The sequence below is a fragment of the Saimiri boliviensis genome, chromosome 21, assembly GCF_048565385.1.
Source record: "Saimiri boliviensis isolate mSaiBol1 chromosome 21, mSaiBol1.pri, whole genome shotgun sequence".
NCBI classification, from domain to species: domain Eukaryota; kingdom Metazoa; phylum Chordata; class Mammalia; order Primates; family Cebidae; genus Saimiri; species Saimiri boliviensis.
The window spans coordinates 18,304,073-18,310,475 of record NC_133469.1 but is presented as its reverse complement, the minus strand read 5'-3'; the positions used below and the strand labels follow the sequence as shown (position 1 = coordinate 18,310,475).

Sequence of the window (6,403 nt, the reverse complement as noted above, 5' to 3'; positions counted from 1 at the left end):
AACGTGAGTGCCTTCAGCCCACAACCTTTCCGGGAGAATGCAGCAAATCCATCATCTGACTCCAGTAACATCCTCTTCCTCCCCCCAAGATTCTACCGTACGCCCGTACTGCTCGGATCTGTCGAGTGTGGGCCTCCACCCCGGCACCTGCCACCTTCACGTGAAGGCTCTGGCTTCAGCACACCAGCTCCACTCTCAAACCTAACCTCCGCCCAATTCTCAGCAGGATCGACCATTGGGTCCACGGAGGACTGAGACACGTGAGCAGCTCAGCCGATGGGCAGGGGTGACTCATTCATCCTACTCATGTGATGGAGCAAAGAAAGGCGTGTTTTCTCTTCCAGGTATGCTGTGTGCGCTCAAGGCTGAGATGCTCCCGATTCACACGGTTCCCACCGCAGGGAATCCCGTCAGCGCACGGAGGATCCACACTGGCGGCTGCCCCAAACGGGGCGGAGTAGGCTGCAGCGAAGCCTTGCGGCCCGATGACGGCGTCGCGGCCTCCTTTCGTCAGGACCCTCCCGACGTTCTTGCGGCACTTCTGCAGCTGCCGCCGGTACCTCCTCCTGGGCTGCTCGCCCTGCGCCGGCTCCTCCGGCGGCTCGGAGCGCTCGGGCAGGGGGGCGAGGTGCACGTTCCGCGCGCCCACCGCGCTCGCCCCGCTCTCCCTCGCCGCCGCCGCCGCCTCGTCTCCCGACTCCAGGTGGCCCAGGATGGCGACCGCCTCCTCGTCGTCCCCCTCGGTCCGCCCTCGCCCTCGGGGCCCGCGGCGCAGGAGGCTGCTCTCCGCCTTGGATCGGAGCCCGGCTCCCACCGTCACGATGCCGCGGACCCTCTGGCGAAGGTCCGAGCGCCAGGACGCCAACCTTTGCTCCCCGCCCGCTTCTCTGGCTCTGCGCGGACGGCGCGGGGGTTGGGGGAGTTGATACGTTTAAATAAATTAAGGCTCATGGCTAAGATTGATTGTAACAACATACAGAGAAAAGCAGGGTCGGCATAACGCTGTGAGAGAGAGAGAGAGAGAGAGAGAGAGAGAGCGAGCGAGCGTGTGTGTGTGTGTGTGTGTGTGTGTATCTGCATGTATCTATACTACTGGTCAGAAGAGCAAATTGTACAACACATTAATCACATGTTATCACTACTTGGTGGAAGAACAGGTGGCTTTCATTTCATTTTACTTTTTAAAGTTTTCCTAGCTTTCTTCAAGGAGTATTTGTTACTTTGTTGGAGGATGAGTTTGAAGAAACCTCGTTTAAAATTGTTTATTGTAGTCAAAGACACATAGTATAAATTTTGCCATTCAAGCTATTTTTAAGTATACAATTTGGTGGGATTAATTATATTCATAATGTTGTTCGACCATCACCACGATTTATTTCTCAACTTTTTCATTTTCCCCAAGCAGAAACTCTGGACCGTGAAACAAGAACGCCTGATTGCCCCCACCCCCTCTATGGTCCTTGATGACCTCTAACCTACCTTCTGTCTCTATGAATTTGCTTATTCTAGATGTTTTACATAAGGATCATCATGCCACATTTTTTTCTTTTGTGTCTGGTTTATTACACCTGTCATGTTTTCTAGGTTCTTCCATGTTAATAGCATGTATCAAAATTTTATTTTTAAAGGATGAATCCTATTCCATGATATGAATGTATCCTATTAATTTATTCACCTGCGGACGGGCATGTGAGTTTTTCTGCCTTTCAGCGATTGAATCATGCTAGAATGAGCACTGATGTATCGGTAGCTGAGTCCCTACTTTTAATTCTTTTAGGTGTATACTTAGGAGTAGAGTTTTTGCATCATATGATAATTCTACAATTACCTTTTTGAGAAATTTCTGCTTTTTATGAGAAAAAAATCCACTTTTAAAATTTCACTGTGATTCAACTTTCAAGAATATAGTGTAGAAAGGGGCAGGTTGATGTCAGCATCTATCAGTTGTAAAATTGAATGCCTCAAAATGTTCTCTGTTTTACACATACCCACACAAGCTAGAAACGTAGGCCAACTTATAGAAAATGTCAATATAGCCGGGCGCGGTGGCTCAAGCCTGTCATCCCAGCACTTTGGGAGGCCGAAGCGGGTGGATCACGAGGTCAAGAGATCGAGACCATCCTGGTCAATATAGTGAAACCCCGTCTCTACTAAAAATACAAAAAAAAATTAGCTGGGCATGGTGGCGCGTGCCTGTAATACCAGCTACTCAGGAGGCTGAGGCAGGAGAATTGCCAGAACACAGGAGGCGGAGGTTGCGGTGAGCCGAGATCGCGCCATTGCACTCCAGCCTGGGTAACAAGAGTGAAACTCTGTCTCAAAAAAAAAAAAAAAAAAAAAAGGCCGGGCGCGGCGGCTCAAGCCTGTAATCCCAGCACTTTGGGAGACCGAGGCGGGTGGATCACCAGTTGAAGAGATCGAGACCAACCAGGCCAAGATGGTGAAACCCCGTCTCTACTAAAAATAACAAAAAATTAGCTGGGCATGGTGGCGCGTGCCTGTAATCTCAGCTACTCGGGAGACTGAGGCAGGAGAATCGCCTCAACCCAGGAAGCGGAGGTTGCGGTGAGCCGAGATCGCGCCATTGCACTCCAGCCTGGGTAACAAGAGCGAAACTCCGTCTCAAAAAAAAAAAAAAAAAAAAAGTTCGCCGGGCATCATGACGGCAGGCGCCTGTAGTCCTAGCTTTTTTGGAGCCCGAGGTGGGAGGATTGCCTGAGGTCGGGAAGTGGAGGCTGCCATGGGCCTTGGCCAGACGAATGCACTGATGCCGGGGCTGGTCTTGAACTCCTCGGCTCTAGCAAAGTACACGCCTCACATCCGAACTTGCACCCACCATATTCATCTGTCCCGGAGGTGTCGTTTAACTCTGTAAGTTGAATGCACACATTGACAACCATTCTGCTGGATAGCTCCGTTTTTCTTTTAGAGCCAGATATTTCTCTTTACATCCTGTACTCCCATCCACTCTGGAATGTCCAAAGGCAGCTTTCAGAAGAAATGTGTTTCTCAGTCGCTGAATCGAAACATAGTTGCAACTTCCTAAAAGGATCCAACACACAGCAGATCAGTTTGTAAGAAGCCGGTCTTCTGTGTTTTAAACGCACTCTTAGTGTTAACTCTTATATGCCGCCGGGCGCGGTGGCTCAAGCCTGTAATCCCAGCACTTTGGGAGGCTGAGGCGGGTGGATCACGAGGTCAAGAGATGGAGACCATCCTGGTCAACATGGTGAAACCCCGTCTCTACTAAAAATACAAAAAACTAGCTGGGCGTGGTGGCGCGTGCCTGTAATCCCAGCTACTTAGGAGGCTGAGGCAGGAGAATTGCCTGAGCCCAGGAGGTGGAGGTTGCGGTGAGCCGAGATCGCGCCATTGCACTCCAGCCTGGGTAACAAGAGCGAAACTCCGTCTCAAAAAAAAAAAAAAAGAAAAGAAAAAACTCTTATATGCCAGTATAGGGCTGGAAATGACTGTTTCTACATTCTCCAAAGAAAGGGTTTCTGGCCGGGCGCGGTGGCTCAAGCCTGTAATCCCAGCACTTTGGGAGGCGAGGCGGGTGGATCATGAGGCCAAGAGATCGAGACCATCCAGACCAACATGGTGAAACCCCGTCTGTACTAAAAATACAAAAAATTAGCTGGGCATGGTGGCGTGTGCCTGTAATCCCAGCTACTCAGGAGGCTGAGGCAGGAGAATCGCTTGAACCCAGGAGGCGGAGGTTGCGGTGAGCCGAGATCGCGCCATTGCACTCCAGCCTGGGTAACAAGAGCAAAACTCCGTCTCAAAAAAAAAAAAAAAAGAAAAGAAAAAACTCTTATATGCCAGTATAGGGCTGGAAATGACTGTTTCTACATTCTCCAAAGAAAGGGTTTCTGGCCGGGCGCGGTGGCTCAAGCCTGTAATCCCAGCACTTTGGGAGGCGAGGCGGGTGGATCACGAGGCCAAGAGATCGAGACCATCCAGACCAACATGGTGAAACCCCGTCTGTACTAAAAATACAAAAAATTAGCTGGGCATGGTGGCGTGTGCCTGTAATCCCAGCTACTCAGGAGGCTGAGGCAGGAGAATCGCTTGAACCCAGGAGGCGGAGGTTGCGGTGAGCCGAGATCGCGCCATTGCACTCCAGCCTCGGTAACAAGAGAGAAACTCTGTCTCAAAAAAAAAAAGAAAGAAAGAAAGCAAGAAAGGGTTTCTGAACTCCTGCAAACACACATCCCTTCACCTCTGTAAGTTGAATGCACACATTGACAACCATTCTGCCGGACAGCTCCGTTTTTGTTTTATAGTCAGATAATTCTCACTACAGCCTGCACCCCCATCCACTGTGGAATCTCCAAACGCACCTTTTAGAAGAAATGTGTTTCTAACTCGCTGAATCTAAACATAGATGCAACTTCCTGAAAGGAACCAACACACAGCAGATCAGTTTGTAAGAAGCGGGTCTTCTGTGTTTTAAACACATTCTTACTGTTAACTCTTATATGCCACTACAGGGCTGGAAATGACTCTTGCTACATTCTACAAAGAAAGGGTTTCTGAACTGGTGAAATACAAATCAGTTTAAGTGCAGCCGGGGAAATGGAACCATGTTCATGGCCAGCTTCCGCAGGTCGGCGTTCAGCCGGCCTGGGAAGCGCAGGCACGTGGTGACCCCACTCAGGGTAGCAGACACCAGGTGATTCAGGTCGCCATAGGTGGGTGTGGTCAGTTTTCAGGTCCTGAAACGGATGTTGTAGAGTGCTTCATTATCAATGCGGAACGTCTCGTCTGCATTTTGTACGAGCTGGTGGACGGAGAGGGTGGCATCATAGGGCTCCACCAGGCCGTCTAACACCTTGGGTGAGGGCAGGATGCTGAATGTGTTTATGATCCTGTCTGGGTACTCCTCCCGAATTATGTCCATAAGAAGGCGACCCGTCCCAGACCCAGTCCCCCCACCCAGGGAGTGGATCAGCTGGAAACCCTGCAGGCAATCACAGCTCTCAGCTTGTTTTCTCACAACATCCATCACCGACTCCATCGGTTCCACGCCTTCTGTGTAGTACCCCTTGGCCCAGTTGTTTGAGGCCCCGTGCTGACTTGTAAGGTCGTATGTAGCCAGTCGCTTGATGGCCAGGTATGTGGTCATCAGTGGTCGCCACAAGGCAAAAAGCACCATTCACACGGCAGGTGGAGCGAATGAAACCCTCTCCCCTAAAGTCACAGGACAGCAGCCTTGCCTGTTAGAACCTAGATCAGGAGCCAAACCTGAGACGGCCTAACAACAGACTCGCTGCAGGTGGCTCCTGCCCGGTCCCAGAAAAGGCCATAGTCACTGTCCCACCTCAGCTCCCTGCAGGGAGATTGCATCAGCAGCTCCTCACCTTGAGGAGACAGCTGGACTTTCTTCCCATAGCCCGTTTAGGAGAGGGGGATTGCATGACTCAGAGTATGGGAGGGTGTTCAGGGGCCCCAGTTCCACAGTTCCCACAGAGATGACCTTGGGGCACTCGCTGACTTTGAGCTGCCCTGGCTAAGGAGCCACACCCAAGTCCTCATCCACAGCTCACCAAAGACGAAGTTGTCTGGTCTGAAGATCTGCCAGAAGGGCCCTGAACGCACTGTGTCCATGGTGCCTGGCTCCAGATCTACGAGCACAGCGCGGGCCACATACCTGCCGCCTTAACAGAACAGAAGGGAATGGGTGAGGAGAGGGTTGGTATTCCCAGGAGGGCAGTCGGGAACAGACTTGGGTCTCACCGCTGGCCTGGTTGTAGTACACATTGATGCGTTCCAGCTGCAGGTCACTGTCCCCGTGGTAGCTGCCAGTAGAGTCAATGCCATGTTCATCAGAGATCACCTCCCAGAACTGCGAGAGATGCAAGAGGCCAGACAGGCCAGGGCTGAGTCATGGAGCTCAGGAAGCGGGAGTTGTCCCCGTCCTTCTCCCACCTCCACTCCCCTTCCTCAGGCCGCTGGGTCCCTTGGTGTTCACCCTGGCAGCCTTGCCAGCCACCCAGCTCTACCACATCCTCGGCAGGGAGCCCAGGGACTGCAATGCAGAGGCACCACCCCTTCCACTGCCAACATCTTCACCGACCACCCTGCAGGCCCGAGCTGGACCCTCCGAGCCCTAGTTGCCAACCTTTGCGCCGAGCTGGTTCCCGCACTGTCCGAGTTGGGTAAACACAATCTCCCGCATGGCCAAGGCAGGGCTAGGCCAGCAAAAGAAAGGCCAGGAGACTCAGCCGCACGACGACTCGGCCCGCAGTCCGCCAATGCTTAAGCAGCCCCACACCCTCCTCCCCCAGCCTTGGATTGGGCTCCCAGAATAAGAAACAGCTTGACTTTTACACAGGTGTGCCCACCTGTGACTCCCTTGGAGGCTAATGGCCATTGGAGAGCTCAGGTGGCCTTGCTGGGG

General features: G+C 52.2%; 2 pseudogenes; both read right to left on the bottom strand.

Moving 5' to 3' along the window:
* Positions 1-304: 304 nt before the first annotated feature.
* Positions 305-1,722, bottom strand: LOC141582570 (required for drug-induced death protein 1 pseudogene; annotated as a pseudogene).
* Positions 1,723-4,555: 2,833 nt separating this feature from the next.
* On the bottom strand, positions 4,556-6,181 carry LOC141582569 (tubulin beta-8 chain-like; annotated as a pseudogene).
* Between the last annotated feature and the right edge of the window lie 222 nt (positions 6,182-6,403).